Source organism: Pinus tabuliformis, chromosome 9, assembly GCF_031772625.1.
Source record: "Pinus tabuliformis cultivar Carrire ecotype Pingquan chromosome 9, CPIR1, whole genome shotgun sequence".
In the NCBI taxonomy this organism is placed as follows: Eukaryota; Viridiplantae; Streptophyta; class Pinopsida; order Pinales; family Pinaceae; genus Pinus; species Pinus tabuliformis.
The window spans coordinates 1,576,836,218-1,576,859,968 of record NC_142307.1 but is presented as its reverse complement, the minus strand read 5'-3'; the positions used below and the strand labels follow the sequence as shown (position 1 = coordinate 1,576,859,968).

General features: G+C 41.1%; 1 pseudogene across 1 annotated transcript in view; it reads right to left on the bottom strand.

Moving 5' to 3' along the window:
• The window catches only part of LOC149154710 (callose synthase 9-like), a 241,198-nt pseudogene that overhangs the window by 92,312 nt on the left and 125,135 nt on the right, over positions 1 to 23,751 (bottom strand). Inside the window, exons 24-27 of the transcript XR_016262850.1 lie at positions 9,470 to 9,567; positions 9,280 to 9,361; positions 8,917 to 9,077; positions 8,591 to 8,711 (exon numbers count right to left, since the gene is read on the bottom strand). The product of XR_016262850.1 is annotated as a callose synthase 9-like (transcript). The remainder of the gene's footprint in view (positions 1 to 8,590; positions 8,712 to 8,916; positions 9,078 to 9,279; positions 9,362 to 9,469; positions 9,568 to 23,751) is intronic.

Here is a 23,751-nt window from a genome sequence, read left to right as displayed (position 1 = left end):
TTAAATACTAAATAATAACAACAATAATAATAATTTTTATCTTTTTGTTTTAAATTTAACTATGTAGTTATATAATTATGAAAGGGTAACCGAGAGGAAGAGCTCTGAAGGAAGGCGAAAATGGAGGTTTTGAGGCGGTGTTGCACTGCACCTTATGGTTTAGGTTAACCTCCACGGACCCCCTGCCTCCTACCCATCGGATCCCTGGCATTCCATTACTGCGGTCATCCCACCTTTCCCGCAGACCGTAACCATCACTGACTTTCTCCCTATCGGTTAGTCATGGACCTGGACACCGTTGATTATTCCGAGGACCCCAATCCCCACAAAGAAATTTGGACTCGCCCTCGCGCCGTGTCAAGTTCCGGTTCTTTTGGCCCATCCTTGCGCCCTCTATCTGCCCCGAACACTGCACTGGTCCGACTAGGGCCATCTGTGACCCACCCACCGCCCTTTGTCGATCTTGAAGATGCCTCCGGCTTGGATTGGCCCCCGCTCTCCCCGGCTACCTTGAACCTCCTCGACACCTGCCTTCAACCATCCCCAACTTTCGACTCGCCGATGCCCCACCTACCTCACATTTCCACCCCGCCCTACACCCCTACTTTCTCTGGCATCCCTCCACCCGGGTCTGCTACCCACCCATGCCTTACACTGGCGGGAAGTGCTATACCTAATCCTATCGGCCCTACTCCCAACACTCCCATCCGCTCTAGTTGCTTCATCACGCCGGTCCCAAACCCTAAATCTACTCCTACCCTGCAAACGATTAACCAAGGCATCAGAGGACTCCTCCGGAATTACTCGATGGCACGCAGGTCTAAAAAAGTCAAGAAAGGGAGGTGTCTGAAGGCTGTTGACAGGGATATCAACCTCTCCTTGGGGGAAGACCTCTCAATCGGGGAAGTAGCTGATACGGTCAAGAAGGTCCTAGTGGGCCGAGTTCGAGGGTGGAATTACACTATGGAGAGACTACGTCTCTGGACCTTGGAGATTTGGGGCACTCTACTTAAAGAAACGCCCATCATTCAAATGCTCGCGCAAGGGTGATTCGCCCTTAGATTTCACAAGGAAGGGTACACAGACTGGATACTCTCAAGGTTTTGGCATATTGAATTTTCCCCCATATTGCTGAAAAGATGGGATTCGTTATTTGACCCTGCAAGGGAACAACTAGGAGTTGGGCCTATATAGGTATGTTTACTAGGACTTCCTATGCAATACTGGTCTCCTGATGTCTTCAAGTGCATCGGCAATGCACTGGGAACCTACTTGGAGCATGACCAGTCCTATGAAACTTCGGGGAATATGACCATGACTCATATTCTGGTTCATCTGGATACCAGAGAAGGCTTGGAGTTGAAAATAACCCTACATTGGAGGCACAAAATCTGGATTATGAAGGTGTTCCATTCAGATGCAGAATATGCCACAAGGTGGGAGATCTATACAAAGATTGTCCACTCATCTCGCCATCTCCTCCTCCTACATCCAAAGGAACGAAGCATCGCCAGACTAAAGACCCGATTGTGGATGAGCAGCCCACAGGTCCGGATAGTCCAAAGGAAGCGGCTGGGGACACGGTTCAGCCAACCAGTGCTGCGCAACTGCCACCAATTTCCCCACCTATGACTAGATCCTTGTCTGCTGCAGTGGTTTCTCCATCAATGGGTACTATTTCTTCTCCCTTTTCCTTTGCACTGAATGTTAGTCATTTTATATTCTCTTTGGCAACATCTGCATCTTCACCTTAATCCCTCATGTCATGTGCACTTAATCCACCGCTGTTAATTTTATCCACCACCCCCCCCCCTCGGGGTTGTACATTCTCATGGGCTCCAAGACATTCCTATTTCCCCTTCTACTTCGGGCTCTCACGCTTACAACCTTTGCTCCCACCACCAGGCTCTCCCCGATTCGCTTGGATTGGGCATCACATCCTCTAAAGCTAAGCATAAGCCCTCCCAAGGGAGGCCATCCAAGATATCCAAAGCCATCAAGATTGTTGGGGTTGATGTAGCCCAAGGCAGACAAAACACCATTGAAAGGGTACTTAGAGCACAGGACACCCTTGGCATCGTTCCCCCATGAAGTGACTATCCTTCAATTGTAGGGGTTTAGCTAGCCCCTCTAAAAAATTAGCTCTCAAGAGGCTCTTGGGCAGTGAGCCATGTGATATTATTTTTCGTCAAGAAACCCTCAGTAGGTTTGAGCTAATTGTTAGGACTCTCCTAGCCATCATGCTAGGATGGCATTTTCAAGCTCTAGTTGTTGTTGGGAGATCGAGGGGTATTGCCCTTGGGGTCAACCCACAATCCATCAAGGTCACCTCTACATGGGGAGGTCATGGCTTCCTGGGTATGGATATTTTTTCAACTGAAATGGGCAGAAATCTCCATATTATGAATATCTACGCCCCCAATCATAGTAGACTGGACTTCTGGCAGCGACTACTAGAGAACCCCCTGATCGACCACTCCACTATACTGGGGGGGGGGGAGGGGGAGGGCGCTTAATTTCACCATCGGTCATGAAGAATCCTGGGGTCACCATTCACAGTTGGATCCACTCTCGGATCAGCTAGGATTACTTCTGGAGCAACACCGTCTAATTGACATCCCCATGAACAAGAAGTTGCCAACATGGCACAACAAAAGGACTGGAGATGCAGCTCTTGGTAGGTGACTTGACAAGTTTCTCATACATGAAGACCTGATCACTTCCTTTACTAATTACAGATAGTGAGTGGGTACTGGTGGGATCTTGGATCATTCCCTTATCTATCTAGAATTGGCAGGCTCCTCTAAAAAACCCAGGGCTCCCTACGAATTTAACTTGACCTAGTTAAAGCACCCTAAATATCTCAGGTTGGTTACAGAATATTGGAAATCACATCCTCTACCAAATGATCAGAGGATGACCGAAGGTTTTTGCCGCAACCTCGTCAATCTCAAAAGACTATCCATTGATTGGGCCAAGGGGAAAAGGCCAAGGCGGAACAGGCCCTCTGTGACATTGAAATTCAACTGGGCTCTCTAACGGATGATCAGGGCAGAGGGTACACCTCTATCGAAGAAAAACTACACCTTACGGACTTGGAAGCCCAGAAATCCAAGATCCTGCTGGATCAGGAAGAAACATGGAGGCTCAGAAGCAGAGAAATTTGGTTACAAGCTGGGGATGGTAACACTAAATTCTTTCATAAATATGCCAATGGAAGGAAAGCTAGCAATACTATTTGGCAGATGCCTACGGAACAGGGTCAGATTGTTAAAACCTATAATCAGCTGGCTAGGATGGGGAACACTCACTTTAAGCAGTTTTTCAAAGCCCCACCAGGCACAACTCTTGTCGATATTATTCTCATTGCGGGGAATTATCCTAGATTTGTGGAGCTAGACTCGGAGGAGGACCTCATCAAACCTGTAACTATGGGGTAACTAGAAGGTATCCTTAAGTGGTTTAAGAAGGACAAAAGTCTGGGGCCAGACGGTTGGTCCGTAGAATTCTATCTTACTTTCTTTGACATTATTGGCCCGGACCTTCTCTATGTGATCGAGGAATGTCGATCATCTGGCACACTGTATGAAGCTATTAATTCCAGCTACATCGCCCTAATACTAAGACGGACTCCCCGCTATCTTTCAATGATTTCTAGCTCATATCCCTTTGTAATTTCCTATACAAAATTATAGCCAAGATCATTGCCAATCGCATCAAGCCAATCCTATCGGACAACATATCCCCTGAACAATTTTCCTTCCTACACAATCGATAGATTCATGACGCCATTCGGTTTTTTCGGGGACATTAGTCCAAAAATAATGGTGTTATTTGTGTGCTTGTTTCTGTTTCCTTCAGTTGATGATCTGTAACATGTTGAGCATGTACTTGTGTTTATTTCCAGTAATTACATGGTAAATAACTTGTTAATTAATCAAAACAAGTAGGAAGGAATAAATCAGAAAGTACATCTTCCATATTTGCATGGGGTTGGGGGCTAGCGCAAATAACTTTGCGGAGCTCTTAACGCTTCGTCACCTCTTATACTTTGCATTAAACAAAAACTGCAGACATTTACAAGTATTTGGGGACTCTAAGATTGTTATTAACTGGTTCAACTACACTTCTACATGCCATGCTCATACACTCAGAACCATATTGGATGATGCTTTGTTTTTAAAAACTCATTTTGATCAAATTTCATGTGTTCATATCTACAGGGAGCGCAACGAACTTGCGGATCAACTTTCTAAAGCGGCAGCGCACCATCCCAGAGGGGAATGGTTGATCCGTGAGCACAAACCGAAGCAGATCTACCAGTACTACCACATACCATACATCAATCAAGACTTGCAGAGGGCTGACAGGCCCTAACTTATATACAGTTTTATCTATTGACTACTAAACAGTAATCACCGTGGGTGAAATTTTGAAAAAATATTGAATTTATGTATATATTATGTATATGTTCAGATACAGGATGCATACCCTCCTCCGGGTTTTTTGTATAGACTTTTACAGATTACAGATGACTCCGATCACTAGCTCAGCATATGCCTATGGCATCTATAACATGTAATTTTCCTTGATAATGAAAATTACGATACTTTTCCCCGGAATAATAAACAAAGAAATAAAGAACAACAAAACAAGAAAACAAGATATAAAATAAAACAAGAACAAAGAAAAAAAAAATTATGAAAGGGTGACTATATAACTATTGCCTACACACTTAATTATATAAGTGTACACAATGTCATAATTCAGAATAACAAACCTTATAACTATATAACCAAGGATAATTGACACAGCAAAAGGTACGGACATGAACAGTTGGTATAGTTTGACGGTGGAATGAATTATGTTTGCAGTTGGTTAATATGAACAGCAATTGCAACATCTGACAGTGGGGCCAAGGAGCAGATACCAAATGGAGCACGATGAAGCAGTACGAATGTCGAACTGGCGGTAGGGAATAGTGGAATAGAGTCATGGGTACACAACGGAATGTCTGGTGTTGATGCCGTCAAAGGGTGAGAAAGGATTTAGTGGCAGAATGCAAGGATAGTGGATTTTACAAGCAGCGGATGCAGTTGAGATAGGAAGCGCAACGGTGGCTCTTATACCAAATGGAGTCGACAAACTCAATAAATAATGGATATACATATATATTTTATTAATAAATTTAAGGATGATAACAAATGTGAGAGGCCGCTGGCTTAAATACTGCCTTGGGTGCCTCTTGATGAATGGGTATGATCTTTGATCATGTCCTTCTCCTAATTAATTAATAATTACAGACTTGATTAATTTTTACATAACACTTCTTGTCACTTTTAAGCTTCTTTATTTGTGTATAGAGGTTTTGGTTATGATTCCTTAGACGTAAAAGCTCTTCACTTTCTGGATTGTTGACTATGTTCTTAGTATCCTTCTCATCTTTTAAATTTTTTATTTGTTCTAATAACCTTTGGTTAAGGTTTTTTAAGCATAAAATTTCTTCTTCTTTTTCTGATAGACCTTCGTTGAGCTTCTTTTCATAAATTTCTTTTTCATGTTCTAACTGGTGCTTCTTAGCTTTACATTTTCTGACTTGTGCAAGTGGTTTATGATTATGTTCCTTCAAGCATGAAGTTTCCTTGTTTTTGTTGGATATGACTTCTTCAAGCTCTTTCTGTTTCTTTGATATTGTTTCTAGATTCTCTTGAAACATTAGTTTCAAAATATCCTTAAGGTCTTTTGTTGAAGGCATTATCAGTTATGATTTCGTTGTCATGTCTTGGAATGTGACCATCTTCATCTTGTAAGGGAACATCAAGAATTTTTTTTTTATGTTTAACATGAACGTACTTAATTCCTTCAACCAAGGTCAACCGAGAATTATGTCAACCTCTTTGTCAAGCATAGTTACGACACAAAATTGAGATATTTACTCACAATGAACAATTGTCACTTGTAAATCATTAATTTCATATTCTTTTTTGCCAAAAATACCTTTTCGTTCACATGTATTTAGCTCTAAAACTAATAGTTGATTTGTCAAGTTAATATTGATGTAATTATTCTTGATGCTTGGATTAATAGTGATACTAATCTCTTTCCCTTGGATACAGTGCCTTAATGTAAATAATTTAAAACCTACAATTGGAATACCTTTATAGGAGAATCTTCCTTCCTTCACTTCTAAATTAGACTCTATTTGTGTCTTTGTTGATAATTTCGTCAAATGATATATGAAACCAATTCCTTCTTGACTTATTTTAGACCTTTTTGAAATATATTTACTTGTAATTTATAGTTTTATAAAATATTTTCTTCTTTTTTTCAAAATTATAAAACCTCAAAAACCTTTAATACCTTTCCAACTTAATATATATAATACTAATGCTCTTTTTTTTCACATTATAATTTATTTTATTCTTAAAGAACTTTTATAAAACCACAATGATATCCTAATGATATCTCCTAATAAGTCACATCCTCAAAGGCACACCCTTTTTGAAAACCATGATTCTTCGTATGATTTAGTTAGTTGAGATAATATGGTGACTAAATGATAGTATATGTGTTTGGTAACAATTTGTATTGCACATTACAGTGGGTTCAGGGATGATGATGGATTGACACTGTAAGTTTCAAATGTGCTACAACTTTGCAAGGTAGCCGCGGAACAGATGTGATGCAAGTCGAACTGTGTATGGGTAGTGGCAGATAGCGCAGAGTGGCGAACAACTTCGGTGGATGGCTAGGGAATTACACAAGAGTTGGGTGAGCATGCAGTGATGTTTTGGATGGTTTAGGGTTATTACAACGGAGAATCGACGATTGCAGACGTTGTGGGGTTGTGTTGCAGACGACTCGAAAAAGAGACGGCAGTGGAATTGGGGGGGGGGGGATTGGGTGGGGGAGGGTTGCAGAAAGTTGTGGTGGCAGTTGCCAAGTGCTTATGGTGACAGCGGTTATATCTGGCGATTGGATCATATAGTGTGGTAGCGACGAAGGAGGCAGAGGTCCGTTGGCAGTCGATGGGGAGTGGCAGAAGTTTTGATGGTTGTTGGGCGTCGCGGAGTTGTGCGGCTCGAGTTATTGTTCGTAATGGATCGGAGTCTAATCATTGCGCTGCATTGCAGGTAGTCGTGCGACCTTTGGTGGCAGCTTGGCACCGTGGGTACGACGGAAATCAAATGAGGACCGCAGGTATATACTTTTTATACTTTTTTAGATATATCTTTCTTTTTTTTTATATTTTTGACATTCATTTTTTAATGATATCTATTTATCTCTCTTTTTTTTCCTTTTTTATTTAAATTATATATTCTCTTATTCTTCTTCTTTTAACTCTTTTCTTTTATAATTTTTTTTTCCAATTTTTAACTATTTTTCTTTTTTCTTTTTTTTTTATTTTTTGACTTTTTATTTTCTCTCAATATATATTGATTTTTTTTAATTGAATGGCCAAAGGCTTGATAGCGAAATGGAGAAACTCCAAATTCTTGTAGCGAAACGCATCAACAACAACAATGTTGACAAATTTGATGGTCAAAATCTTGAACTGGAGAACACAGCTTTGTGTGCAGTTAAGCAGCGAGAGGATCAAACAGCTCTAATATCAATGTAACGAACAAAGTTCATATATTCAACAGAATAATTCAGATGAACTGAAATATGTTCGTATCCATCGTAGGACAAGTAGTATTTGTATATAAGAAGGCCCGCTTATATACCTAGGCAGGTGCCCTTTCATAAATGGTCATGTCTCTAAGACATGCCTATTCATTACTAACTAACAAACTATTAGTTAATTAATTATTATTTATTATTATTATATTTATATTTACATTGATTATTTTATATGAATTATATTCATAACAGTTAGACTTCGACATTTTGGCCAAATACATGGATTCACTGTAATGCACCAATAGTCAAGGCCCTTGGGGCTTCTCTGCTCAGCAGAAGACTATGCCTGGCTATGGAGGAACATGTACCATGATTTTTTTCCAATTTAAAGGCTGGTTCAGAGGCAACTATTCTTCTAAGTTTTTTTTGGTAGTTTTACCCATAGTGTTTTAGCATTCGGTGGCAAAATTGGCCACAGCATGCAAAATCAATCAAATTTGTCAGTGATTACTGTGGCATGTGGCAGCAGATGTAATGCAAACTAAAACTTGAAGCCATTGGTAGGATGACATAATGTCTCTACCATACAAAGAGATTGTCCAAACAAGTAATGCTATTTAAATGAACGCAAATGACATTAAAAGCTCCACGATCAAGCGCACATGCTTCGTTGGCCACAGAATGACCACCACAATGAGCCTGAAAGTGTCTAATCATAGTTAAAGAATTTTATATAAGAAATTCACTAGAATTAAATGTAAGTTCACAATTTAAGCAAAATACAAAGGAACATTGGAACTGAGAAAAAATTGCTATATCTGTATAGTCTGAAATATGTACATACAAATGTACAGAACAGGGAAGATTATTCTTTGCACTACCCAACTTGATATGAAAAACTATATTAGTAAAAAACCCAAAAGAAGCCACAGATAAAAGGTATCCATTATTAATAATCCAAACTTACCAGAAGACCTGTCAGTGCTGTTATTCTTGATAGCAGAAGAGGCAGCTTATTTATTTGGAAATTGACAAGAACAGATTGATCTTGTATACTCTCATTTACATCACGAAACAATCTTTCAGCCCTGTAATCAAGTTAAATGAAAAGATTTACATCTTTGATTTAGGAAAAAAAAAAGTGCCTAAATAAGGGCATCATTGACTACTCTTATACAATTCTGTATTATCCTAAAGATGTGTGCAAAGAGATTTGCCATCACTGCCCATAAAAGAATGAAGCATAAACTTGTCTAGCCTTATAAATTACTAAGGTTCATCATTTGATCATACCATAGCCTGCCTTCATTTTCAAGCAATGATTTTAGTATTTTCTCCACATTGTAGTAGCATTCGACAACAGCATAGCACATATATTCATCTCTCATAATTCTGTCCCACAATTCCTCTTGTGTGTCTCTGCTCTCTACAGCCAAATCTATGGCCATAAAAATCTGTCATGGTAATGATATAAAATTAGCAACTAACTTGATTTCAGATATTAATCAATAACCCACAAACAATCTACTCTTCACGAATTTTATCATGAAAAAAATGTTTCATAAAACAACCAAAGAAGGATCCTTTCAAGCCTTACATTCAATAATAGCTATAAAGTTTGACCTTGAAAAGCAATGTATAGATCAACAAATATACCTTACTGGAGAGAAGAAATAGTGGCCATTGTACTGAATTTAAGCTCCCACTATTGCTTGGGATAAGAAGCAATTCCATTTCCCTGAACCAATGGCATTAGCTATAAGAAAATCTGTACTTACAAATGCAAGCTGTCTCTCGATACTATGAAAGTGTGTCAAATTTTTTAATGCTCAGATTAAAAACTTACCGATTATTAATGTAATCTTCTTCACGGAGACTTTTAATAATTTCATTCCAAAAGGGTGAGAACTTTGCAGCATAGAATTTGTTTGTCTGTGTAGACGCCTGGAGCAAATATCAAATGTCATGAAACAACTCGCGTTGTTATTGTATAACAAATTTACCATAAAAAAATTCTTTAGATCACAACAGAGCTCCATGATTTAAAATAATACAAGCAAAGCACATATGCCTGAACAGCATAAAAGTGGAAATTAGAAAAATGATGATATTTAGATGACCAAAGCAATCATAAGTATCTTTCCAAGAAACACTACCTAGGTTATAATCCATACAGTTCGTACAACGGTACGGAAATTCATATAGTCGTATCCATACAGTATATATTTTCAACTTCAAGTGGGCATGGAAATCGAGGCAAACTGGGCATGGTTTTCAAGGAGTTTTGGGCTGAAGAGATAAGTTGTATTTGTTGTTTTCTTTTGTCTGCAAATGTATTTTTCCTGAAATTGAAAGATAAATAAATTTGAAGAGCTCTCTAATAGGTTTTCCTTGGAAAAGATTGAAAGGGTCTTGCCTAAGTCTAAGTTGACCAAAAATTTTGTGTGTATTTTGATGTGTGTTACTGGTCTCGTTATGTCCATATTTATTTTCAGCATGTGTTGACAGTTCCATGTGTTTTAATCTGAAAATTTCATTTCCAGAATTCTATATGTTGAATGTATGTTTATGGGAAAGGGCATTTAAATGAATGGGAATGATAAGGTGAAATTAAACCCAGGTTGGGATTGCAAGAAATTTTTTTTTAGTCATCAAATTTCAACATGGTATCAGAGCTACAGGCTGAAAATTGCAGTTTGAATAGCAGACATTAGTCTGGGTCAGCAAACAGTGGTTTGGACAGCAAACTGAATTTTTGGACAGCAAACTGATATTTTGGGACAGCAAGGTGAAATTTCACACAGGCTAAACTTTTGGGACAGCAAGGTGTGCTGGAAAGTTCATTTCTCCATTTTGTTGGTTTTGTAAATTTTGGACAGCGCTCATGGCCATGTTCTTAAGGAGAAAGGACACACTGGATGGGATATCCAACTATGTCATTTGGAAGGACAGAATTCAGACAGTGTTTGAAGAGGCAGCAGTTTGGAACAGTGCAGCAAGTGGTTGTACCTCCTACTGCTGCAGATGAACTTGCTGAATTTACAAAAAATAATGCAAAGGAAAAAAGGATTTTGATGGACAGTCTGAAGGATCATGTGGTTCCTCAGGTGAGAGGAAACACATATGCATATCAGATGTGGACAGCTCTAACCACTCTCTATCAGAGTACCAATGAGAGCAAGAAGATGGTACTCAAAGAACATTAGGATGACAAAGGTTGAAAGTGTAGTTCATTATCTTGACAGGGTCAAACAAGTACGCGATGATTTGATTGTTATTGGTGAAGCAATGGCACCCACAGAGTTAGTCAAGATAGCTGTAGTGGGACTTCCAAAGTTTTGGGAGGTCTTTGGAGATGTTGTTACCTCTAGGGAAAATCTTCCCAATTGGGACAAATTCTGGGATGATTGTGTGCAACATGAGATACAGAAGACTGGCACTGGTGGGGTGAAGATAGCAGATGAGGAGGATGTAGCCTTGACAGCCAAGGGGAAGAACAAAGGGTAGGCCAAGAAAGGGGCCTCATCAAATGGGGCTAAGGGAAAAGAGAAGAAGAAGAAGAAAGATACGGATATGTCCAAAGTCAAATGTTGGGCATGTCAGAAGATGGGACACTATACTGCTACGTGTCCTGAGAGGAAGAACAAGGGGAAGAAGGGTACTGCAACTTCAGCAGAGGTGGAGCAGTGTGCTTCACAATTTGACCAAGACTTTGCATTTATTACTTCTACTTCACAGTTTGACCAAGACTTTGCATTTATTACTTCTACATCTAGTAGGAGTACATCATCTGAAGTGTGGTACATAGGCAGCGGGGCTTCCTGTCATATGACAGGTGCACCAGAGTTATTTTTAGAGGTTGCAGAGAGGGCACTTGATATTGAGTTTGTACTAGGAAATGACCGCACTGTGAGAGCTATTGGTGTGGGACTTTGACCTTTGAGAGGGAGTCTTAGCCTCCTTTGAAGGTTATGGATGATTTGTATGTTTCAGGTGTTAGTGTCAGTCTTTCCAGCCTTCCTACAGTGATAAAAAATGCACTTACAAAGTGGTCTCAGAGTGTCAAGGTCAAATTTTGTCATTTCAGTGAGTCTTCAAGCAAAATTTGGTCACTAAGCATTAGGTCTAGGGTTTGCCCAAATGTCAGTCCATGTCATCATTCAGCTGAGTCTATCATCATTCATAGGGTTGTCATTATCATGTCAGTGTCTAATGAGTCGTTTTACATCCTGTTCATGCTTCAGTTGCACCTAGGCAAGCTCATTTCCCTCTCCTAAGGTTTTGATGGCAATATCTCTTGGATAGTCAAATCATTAGCAAAACTTGTATCCTAATGTTCATACACCTTCCCCTATCCTTAAAGTACCTTATCAAACACTTCCCATCCCTTAGATCCGCCAAATTCCTCATTTTTGCACAAACCCTAGTTTCTAGCTACAACCTGGCAATTTTCTAGGTTGGGCCTGTGTTTTGCCCTTTTGGACCCCTTCTCCTCACTCAATCTCTGGGATTCCACTTTCCCCTGCTTCCTAACATCCCTCCCTACTTCCAAAAATCTCCCCAAGAATTTAGAAGCCCCCTATTCCCTTCATTTCGCTTCATTTCGACAAAATTCCTTGTTTCACACATCGGGACAAGTTTCACTCAAATGATGTTTCAGAGCAATCAAAGATGAATTTTGGGAAACTGAGAGAGGTTTTTGTCCACAACATGCCAAAGAAGAAAAACCTCCTTCACTTTTTGCACAGGTGTCATGGTTTGAGAGAAGTGTCAAGAATACCGTTGCCTCAGGAGAATCAAAGACACTTCTGAAGTGACCTTGGGGAAATCAAGTTTTCTCCTAGCTTGGTTGGCCAAATGATTTGCTTGATGGGTAAACTGATAACTAGACACAAATAGCTTTCCAATGAGCTATCATGAGCTCAATTTGGGGTTGAGGAAGGCATTCAAAAGCTGACTGCAACAGCACTCTTCCTTGAGGCAGCCTCATTTGGCACTTTTTGACCAGTCTTGGGAGATTTGATTTTTGACAGGTCAAATCAACTCCAAATTGAAAAATTCCAGTTGGGTTGGAAAGTAGACTCAAAGACCTTTCCAACGAGCTATCATGCACTCGATTCCGACACCGGAAAGGCCTCCAAAAGCCTCCTGCAAAAGCACAACCCGTCGAGAGAGGTGCGCGACCTGTTGAGAGGGGCGCGACCCGTCCAGAGCCTTTTTGCCGTTCTGAAAATCAACGTGCGCGACCCGTTAGGAGGCCTGCGCGACCCGTTGAGCCGGCCTGCTGCAAACTTCAAAGAAATTTCCCTAATCCTCTTCCAAATCACCAAATTTGCTCGAGGTAGGTGCTCTAAACATGGATTCATTGTTGTTATGAATGGTGGATGTCATGGGCATGCTTTTATGACCAAAATTTTGCAAATGGAACTCTTTATATGGCTGCTATGTTCATGACCAAATTGTGCTAGGGTTTGTGTTGTTTCAAGTTACTTTTCCCCTTGGTTGGCTTCCCTCCTTTTCCCTATCACTTACACTCATATGTTCATCTCTTCCCATATTATTTTACAAATGAAATGCAAATCTTTCCCCATCCCTAGCCATTAAAAATGAAAACGCTAATTCCCCTCTACCATATGCATGTGAAAAATAACAAAAACTGTTGGTAAACATGTCAGCATGTTTTGTGCATGGTTTCCCTTTTTCCCCTATTGAACATGTATACATATATTCCCATATTTACTTTCATGCATGTTTTTCCCATATGCAATAATTTTTGCAAATGATTTCCCTATTACAAATATGTGTTCCTATATGCATATGATTTGCAAAATTTCCCTTAAAAATTCCCTGTAATATTTATATATTCCCATTCCTTGTTAAAAGATCCCTCCCCTAACATTTCCCTCATGTTTTGTTCCCCTTGAAACAGCATAGATTTCAGCACTTTTTGCAGGCAGAGAGCAGTTTTATTTGTCCACTTTGCTCCTAAAACATGTCAGAATCCGAAACTTATGAGCAAAGTGATGACCATTCATCATCTACAGAGGTTGAAGAACAGAGGAGGCCTCGTAAGGGTGGTAAGGGTGGACATCATAAGCGAGAGGAGCCCACCTCTCTGGCAGAATTACAGGCTTGTCCCATGGCAGTGACTTGTTTTCAGTATATGTCTTGTTATGATTTCTGTGAGAGGATTTCTCAGATTCAGCACCATAGAGAGTTGGCCCGCTTGTTTGTCTTACACCTCCATGATGGACATGTCACTCTGGCAGGGGTGAACTTCACATTGACACCTAAGGTGATCTCACAGGCTACAGGGATACCAAATGTGGGTGAGGTGTGGCCTAAGCGCAGATTGCTAGATTTTGTTCACTTTGAGCCCTATGTCCGGCCATCATTCGTGAGACTTTTGACGGGTGTTTTTCCATTCAGATTTCTCCGGAGCGAGTATGCTCCCATCATGAGGCTTATTATGCATTATTTTACCTGTGAGGGCAGATTTTCACAAGTGTACTCATATCACATTCGCCTTTTGATGCATTTCACCCGAGTGAGGATGATGAACATCCCGGTCTTCTTGTTTCATAACATTCAGAGGATGGTGCCCATGTTGCAGAAGAAGACCCCGGCCCAGCAGTACAGGAGCTTGTGTCATTATGGTTTGATTCAGCTCATAGTCTCACATCAGTTGACTCAGCAGGGCATCTCATGGGAGGAGTTCATCTCCCGTGAGTTTTTCACAGTGCCACCTCAGCCACATCAGGAGGTCATTCATGAGGAGGGAGGACCATCTCAGCAACCTGATGCTCCCGTCACCCGACATGTCAGCTCCACTCCTCTGGTCACTTATCAGAAAGGCCCGAGGGCCTTATTTGCAGCAGCTAGGCGAGTACTATCTCCACAGTAGGTGGAAGAGGTCTCGCCTTCATCACCAGCTCAGGGAGTGTTATCTCCACATCAGGTGGAAGGGGCCTCGCTCTCTTCATCAGCACAGGCAGCACAGAGGGGCAAAGAGCCCATGATTCATGAGGGTCCATCAGGAGTCCCAGACACCGAGGTCATTGATCTTGAGGCCAGTTCTCCTCGCCGAGAGGCGAAGGAGATTATTCAGCATCTCAGGGCTGAAAATGATGTTTTACAGAGGAGACTTGAGGGTGCCCAATGGACTATTACTTACCTGGAGCAGCGGAACAAACAGTTAGAGGAGGAAAAAGCACTTGATGAGCTATGGAGGATTCGTAGCGACCGAGTCTTGAACCGTAGAAGACCCGGTGATCCATTGCCTGCTAACCGAGAGTCAATGCTCATTCAGGAGAATGCCCACTTGGAGAGACTGTTGGCTAAGGCCAACCAAGAGAAAAAGCTGCTGAGAAACATGAAGAATCACTATTGGGCAAGGATGCATGTATGCAAGGCCAAAATGAAAATGTTCCAAAGGAGGTTGTCTGAGGCTCTTAGGCGGAGGAAGAAGACCAATCCACTCCGTATCTTGGCTGAGGCATCCCTCAAAGATCATGGCACTCAATAGCCTAGCCACAGCTCAAATCCCAAAAAATTTTGAGAATTTTGGGTAATTTTGGCATTTTTTGGAAATTTACAGGTTTTGGCTCCTCAACGGGTCTCACCCCCGGGAGACCCTTTGTCATGACAGCTCCTTTTTGCAAAAACTCAGCATTTCTAGATTTGTTATGCAAAGTTACATATGCCCATGGATGGACTTGAGTTTTTATGGGGTTTTGGGCCTCCAGAAGGTCAAAATACATGCAAAATTTGACTTTCTGCCCCTTTTTTGAGTTGCAGAAAGCTGTCTTGGGAGAATTAAGTTTTGACAGGGCAAATGACCTCCAAATCCAAAAATTCCAGTTGGGTTGGAAAGTAGACTCAGAGACCTTTCCAACGAGCTATCCTGCACCCAGTTCTGACACCTGGAAGTGCCCCAAACAGGGCTCCAAAGGGGCGCGACCCGTTGAGCAGGGGGGCGCGACCCGTTGAGCAGATTTTGCCAGATTTGACCAGTTCAGCCCAGAAAACGCAGATTTGCCTCTTTTTGACTTTCTGAGGTTAATGATGGTCCTCTTGGGTGTAATTGTGACACTTTTTAGATACTTTTACTCTTGTTTAACACTTCTAGAAGATTCATTCATGTAAAGGGTAAAAATTGAATGTATGAACTGGTTTCCAAGTTTATAGAGGCAAGTTGTTTTGACTGCCTATTTTGTAGTGCTTAGTTTAGAAGTGGTTCAAACAGCTCCTAGGATAGTGAGCTCGACCCATGGAGGCAGGGAAAGAGGTTAGATCATCTATATTATGTACTTTCTTGCTCATTTTCATAGTTGGACTCTTGAGGGAGAAGCTATCATTGTATTATTTCACTGTATCTCTGCAATTTTTGGCTAAGGAAGACCAGGGTTTTGCAGTCATCTTTGGGATTCTTGTGGACTCATGTGTTGATGGTGTGTTTCTTCATGTTATTGTAAGCTTTGTTATGTGATTCATTTCCTTTCTTTACTGCTGCACATTAAACAAATGAAGTGTTAAAGTATGAATTCATGCTAGCCATGCTCTGCTTTTAAATTTGTTTAATTTCAATGTTTTCTTCTGTCTAAAGGGAATTCAAAGTCATTGTTTGCTCTCTTTAGCTCCCCATCTTTCATTCCTGATCATCCATCTCAAGTTAAGGCATCAATATTGTTTCCTACCTCGCCCCAAGGAACCCCCTGCAGAAACTGTGTCCAATCCTCGCACCCAAAATTGCAATTCCTCAATTTGCCACCAAAAACCCCAAATCAACCTTTTTAAATCAGTTTATTAGCCTAATATCAGTGTTACCTTGTTGGTCATCTCATCCCATTGAAGATCTACCGAGATAGACCGGAGAGAGCCTTCTCCTGCCCCGTAGGGCTAGCTACGAGGCTGAATGGTTTGATGTAGCCTTGAGGTTTACCTTTCTCAGCCTGAGGTGAAATTTCAAGCACTAACATCAGGGATGAAGAAGAACTTGATTTCAATGTCTGCTATGGAGGAGAAGGGGTTTGACGTCACTTTCTCAGGAGGGCAGGAATTGATGCATCCCAGGGGAGCTTCCATCACTTCGGCCAAAGTGATTGGAGTCTGCCATGGGAAACTATACAGGTTCAATTTTCGGTCGGCAAGAGCACTGGTGGGTAACACGTCTAGAAGCACTCACACTAGTACCACCAGCAATAGAGACTTGTGAGAGTTATGGCACCAGAGGATGGCGCATATGCATCATGGAGCTTTGAGAGTACTGAGGGAGATCACTACTGGAGTTCCTGATTTTAGTGTCGAGCATTATGAGGTCTGCAGAGGGTGTGCTTTGGGCAAGTACACCAAGTTCCCATTACAAGCCAGTCACAACAGATCTATGGTTATACTAGACTTGATTCATATTGATGTTAGTGGTCGTATATCTCATGTGTTTTTGGGTGGTTATGAGTATTATGTTATATTCATTGATGACTACTCTAGGAGGACTTGGATATATTTCCTGAAGACTAAGGGTGACGTCTTCAATCGCTTTAAAGATTTCAAAGCTCTTGTGGAAAAGCAGACAGGTTGGAAGATTCGGGTCTTGAGGTCAGACAATGGTGGTAAGTACACCAATGTTGGGTTTTCTGACTTCTGTGCACAGGAGGGCATTAGAAGAGAGTTCACGGTTCCTTACAACCCCTAGTAGAATGGGGTGTCTGAAAGGAAGAACAGAGCTACTGTTGGGGCTACTAGAGCGATGATTCATGATCAAGGATTGCCTTTGTTTTTGTGGGATGAGGCCTGCAATATTGTTGTTCATCTTTAGAATAGGAGTCCTCACAGAGTATTGGGGAATATGACTCTGGAGGAGGCTTTCACTGGAGAGAAGCCTCATGTGGGACATCTTCGTATCTTTGGATGTCTCACATATTCTTATATCCCCAAGGAGCAGAGGGCGGAGTTGGAACCCATGGCAGAGAAGGGTATCTTTATGGGTTACAGTGAGACTTCGAAGGCCTATCAGATCTTATTTCCTTCTAAACGAAGAGTACAGGGGAGCAAGACCTCAAGGTTCTGGATCGACTAGTACAGGAGGTACTTCAGTGTCAGTGACATCTGGGGCACCAATAGCAAGTTCATCGAGCAGTTCTTTAGGGAGTCCACTGGTATAGAGTTCACATGGCACTTCAGTTGACACAGGCACAGGTGCTATTATAGGCTCTTTGAGGACAGGTGCTGGTACAAGCATACCAGGGTCAGTTGGCAGACATTCAAGTTCACCACACTGGGGGGCAGAGGATGAGGTTCCCTATGGGGAAGCTTCTTCGGGGAAAAGGAGGCCCAAGTGGCTTCAAGACACCTTGAAGGAAGCGGAGTCCGTTGGTCCTCCGAAGAGGGTGAATAGGGAGAGTGTGCCACCTGAGCGGTTTTCCAGTTATGTAGCCCAGGCTACCAGCATCACTGACTTTGAGCCTACTAGCTATGAGGAGGCTGCCAGCCAAGAGGTATGGAGAGAGGCTATGGTGGAGGATTATACCTCTATCATTAAGAACAATGTCTAGGAAATGGTGCCTAGGCCTGAGGGCAAGTCAATTGTGACTTCCAGGTGGCTCTACAAGATCAAGCATGTTGCAGATGGCAGCATTGAGAAGTTCAAGGCGAGGTTTGTGGCTAGAGGGTTCTCGGAGACCTTCGCTCCCGTAGCTCGGTACACTTCTATCGGGTCCCTTATTTCTATTGCTGCAGAAATGGGTTGGTAGATCCATCATATGGATGTGAAGACCGCATTTTTGAATGGAGTTATAGCAATGTTTTAAAACTCTAACTCCAACTCTGACTCAGTATCGACTTGGCCGGCTCGATTTCAATGACTCAATCGTTGTAAAAAATACATTAAATATTTTTTTTATTTATAAAGAAACATAATTTTAAAGATTTTCATTCATGTTTCCAAACACACAGCATTAGAATATAGATAGAAGGCAACATATGATCAAAGTAGGCTCATGAATATATCCATTATGTCAAAATGGCACCCAGTGCACTGTCCAATACATACATGATGATGATATAGAGATCAAAACAAAAACACATAACCAAGGAGGCTAGAAATGGCCTCTACAACAAAAGTAAATTGTGACCAGTACTATTGGCTAGTGGCTACTGCTAGAGGAGCCAAGATCATCTGGATCAACCACTAGTATCATATCTACATGCTTCATAGTTTGTAACTCATTTTTAATCTTGTACCCTCATCAATCATCTTAGACAATCTCACTAAGATGGATGTTAATAGATGTATTCATGAGAAGAACTACAAAAGCAATTTGTATGTGACACAGATCAAGATATAGGATCCCTAACGCCAAAACTTTTGCATCCACATCTACATGCAGTCATGACAGACCCATCTACACCCCATAGAATATTTTGTGGCTATTCTCTAGTTTTAGGATCCCTTGGGGCAACTTCAAGTTTGTTCCCATCAACTTTGTAATATGTATAAAGATAAACTGCCATCTTCCAAGAGAGAATTGCACCTATAAACATTCTAACTAGGATCACATGTCTGATCAGCATTTCAATTTCATGTGCCCTCTTTATTACATGGTTCTCAGATAGTATCATTGTTTACTTAGAAATTCACATTGTTCCTTGAGGAATTTTATACAATGAAGGCAACAGATGTCTTGCTCCATTCTTACAGGAGATTTCATGTTCTTGGCAAAAAGTTCACAACATTAGATCCTATCAAATTGCCAACGCCAGACTCATCACTTTCTATTTTCAAGCACTAAACGATTCATGCCACAGGAAGCCGTGTGAACAAGTAAACAACCTATGAAAACAGTCAGCTAATGTGGAATTCATGTGTCCACCAGCTTTTAACACAAATCTCTTCACCAAAAAGCAAGTGAAAAAAAATCGTTGTTTTTTGAGTTTTCAGGCCACTGTCACCGAGCCGGCCAAGTAGGCTCGGACTCGGCCGAGCCGGCCAGGTTATTACTGAGCCGGCCGGGTTATTACCGAGCCGGCCGAGTTGTTAGACAACTCATCCAGCTCAGTAATAACTTGGCCAGCCGAATCGGTTTGATGGCCGAGTCGACCCGGTGAGGGCTTGACTTGGACCAACTTGGCCAAATCGGTTCCGAGCCGGCCGATTCTTAAAACAGTGAGTTATAGAGGAGGAGGTGTATGTTGAGCAGTCACAAGGCTTTGAGGTACTTGGGCGAGAGACCCATGTATGCCAATTGAGGCGAGCACTCTACGGACTTAAGCAAGCACCGAGAGCTTGGTATTCGAGGATTGATACTTACTTGCAGCACATGGGTTTCACAAAGAGTGATGCAAATCCGAACCTATACTACATTGTTGTATGGGATGATCCGCTCATTCTTGTGTTGTATGTTGATGACATGTTCATTACTAGGGCAGAGAGACTAATTAGTGGTTGCGAGGAGGATCTTGCTATGGATTTTGAGATGAAGAACATTGGGTTGATGCAATACTTTTTAGGGCTTGAGGTGTGGCAAGAGGAGGGGCATATCTTTTTGGGGCAGGGGCAGTATGTTGTGGATGTGTTGAGCAAATTTCACATTAGAGACTGTAGACCCATGTCTACACCTATGATCACCAACTAGAAGAAGCTTCATGCTTCAAATTCTAGTTTAGTGGATCCCACATTGTATAGGCAGCTTATTGGGTCCTTGATGTATCTAGTCAACACTAGACCAGATATATGCTTTGCAGTGAACACACTTAGCCAGTTCATGGTTGAGCCCACGAAGGTGCAATGGGTCGCTACAAAGCACATTCTTCGCTACATGCAAGGGACTGTTGATTATGGCCTGTACTATAGGCGAGGAGATGGAGTGAGGTTGGCAAGTTACACAGATTCAGATTGGGCAGGTTGTGCTTCTAAAAGGAAAAGCACTTCAAGGTGTTGCTTCGGATTGGGTTCGGCAGTTGTGTCGTGGTTCAGTCGAAAGCAAAAGTTAGTTGCTTTGAGCTCTTCTGAGACTCAATATACGGCTGCTAGCCAGGCTAGTTGTGAGGCCATTTGGCTTCGCAAGTTGTTGTATGGCCTATTTGATCAGGATTTGAGACTGATGGTTATTTACTATGATAATCAAAGTTGCATTAAACTCGGAAATCTAGTGTTTCATGACAGGTCAAAACACATTGACATCAGATATCATTTCATCAAGGACTATGTTCAGAAGGGGACAGTGACGCTAGAGTATATATCAACAGATGAGCAGGTGGTCGATGTTCTCACGAAGTCCTTGCCAAGAAGCAAGCATGTCCATTTCAGGGACAAAATGGGTGTGGTGAGAAACACTTTCCTCGGTAAGAGGGAGTGTTGATTTTTAATGTACCTTGGACAAGTGGTTTCCCATGGGTTAGTGTCTACCTAGGGAAAAGTGTCCAAAATAATTATTTTCCTAAGGGTGACTTTATAAAGTGAAAGTGACTTTATAAGTGGTAAATTCAATATTAAATTATAAAGTGAAAAGTGACTTTAGACAAAGTACAATGTGGATACTTTATTTAATGGGTGAGTTAAAAATAGAAAGTGAGAATTAAATGCACATTTATTCTCATCCCTTGATCTAAACGAATCTGAGCCATTAGATCTCAGGGTTGCCCAAAAGTCATTTAGGGAAACAAAAGGGGGAAAAGAAAAGAGAGACTGCATTCATTCTTCATGAGCAGATTAGAGAAAGGAGGCTGAGAGCTAGAGAAAAGTTCTGGAGGACAAATTTGTTGCAGCAAGCTGAAGGAGTGATTTCTGGGCAAAACTGGGCATGGAAATCAAGGCATAGAAGACAGCAGAAGGTGCAGTACGAACCACTGTTTTACAAAACGGCCGGGTCAACCCGGAAACGGCCGTTTCAATCCGTTTTGATGAAAAAAATTTCAACCCGGCCTATTGACCCGGCTCGGTGACCGGGTCAGCTATGACCCGGCCGAGTCAGCCAATGACTCGGCCGGGTCATAGCTGACCCGGTCAACTCGGCCGGGTCACTTCAAAAAACGGCCGGGTCACTTCTAAAGTTTATATATAGATATATATTGTTCTCGGTATATTGCTTGCATTGAGAAAGAGATATGAGAGACACTTTGAATGCCTGTGTTTGTTGGGAATGTTACTGCTTAGGTTCTTTTGCCACCAATCTTTCTGGGACTTCCCTGTAATAAACTCAGCTAGACCTGTCAGAAGGGACCTGTAAAATGGAGTTTCTCAACAAGAATCTGTACAGGTGGATTGTATAGTAGAGACTTTGATAAGAACACAACAAACATCAATACCAAAATATCCTTAAATGCTTAGCAGTTTTTATATTTTCTGTTTTACGTTTGTTTAAGTTGAATTGCACTTGGTACGTTATTATACCTGAATTATTAACAAACCTTTTCCAATTGACTATTTTTTCCCAATTCCATGTAGAAATGTCGCGTCCTTTGATTCTCCATGTGAATTAGAGTACCTTTGTTCAAATCCTGGATTGATGAATGCATATTTTATAATATGTTGAATGTGTTTTCTTCCATCAGAAAAAAAATGCAAGTGCTGTACGCACACACACATAGTCCTCTGTTGTTAGAAATAGATGGGCTGAATATGGTAAATTTACTGGAGTTTTTCTGCTGTTTTACAGTGCCAGGAACAAAAGCTTTTAAACATATACTGCCATCATGCATTTGGAGATTCTACTAGTAATAACTATGAAACCACATTGAAAATTTTGAAATCTTTATATTCTTAGCTGACTCTGAGTGCATATAGGAATGAAGAAGTCTGAGCATATAGGATGATACCCATCCTTGCCAATATGGGAAGCTAGACCAATATTGTTTTATCTGAGAATTGATAACGTACATATAACTGAAGCAAGAGACATGTCAATGTGGAGATCATTGCATTGATGCCATGAGCAAGATCATAACCAAACAACGAACTTCCAATTATGCAGTTGACTATGTATTTACTATTGCCATTGGGTACACCGTACCATTTTGATATAATGGATTGGTTCATGAGCCTACTTTGATCATATGTTGTCTTCCATGTATATTATAATGTTGTGTGTTTGGAAACTTGAATGAAAATATTTAAAATTATGTTTAAACTATTTAAAATTATGTTTTTTTATAAAAAAAATAAATATTTAATGTATTTTTTACAACGACCGAGTCATTGAAATCGAGCCGGCCGAGTCATTGCCGTTTCCGTTTCCGTTTCCGAGTCGATCCTCGGCCGAGTCCGAATCCGTTTCCGTTTTGTAAAACATTGGTACGAACAACATTGAATGTTGTGGAGTTGCACGCCGTTCGAGATAAGTTTTTGAAAAAAATAACAAATTCATACAATTCGTAGTGTGGTATGGAAATCCGTACAGTACAATATGTACAGTCATATCCGTACAATACATATTTTCAACTTCAAGTGGGCACAAAAATCGAGGCAAAGTGGGCATAGTTTTCAAGGAGTTTTGGGCTGAAGAGATAAGTTGTATTTTGTTGTTTTATTTTGTCTGCAAATGTATTTTTCCTGAACTTGAAAGATAAATAAATTTGAAGAGCTCTCTAACAGGTTTTCCCCGGAGAAGATTGAAGGGGTTTTGCCTGGGTCTAAGTTGACCAAAAATCTGTGTATATTTATGTGTGTTACTGGTCTGGTTATGTCCATATTTATTTTTAGCATGTGTTGACAGCCCCATGTGTTTTAATCTGGAAATTCCATTTCCAAAATTCTATATGTTGAATGTATGTTTAAGGGAATGTGCATTTAACTGAATGGGAGTGATAAGGTGAAATTAAAACCGAGTTGGGATTGCAGGAAAAAAAAAATTGTCATCAAATTTCAACAGGCCGCAGTTTTGTTGCCCTGTTGGGCGAACAACATGAAAGGGTTTTGACTATGTTCTAAGGCCACAGGTAGGTACCGTGCCCTAGCCGTATGCAAAGGTTGTTTGATGGACGTAAGGGCTAATTTAGTGCCTCCTCTCTGAGTTGTTGTCATCAAAAGAGGCTGCAACCTTTCAAGCGTGTAAAGGGACTGTTTGAATGGGCCTTAAAGGCTAGGTAGACTTCTCTACCCTAGCCGCAGTCACTCCATGGAGCAGCACTGAGATC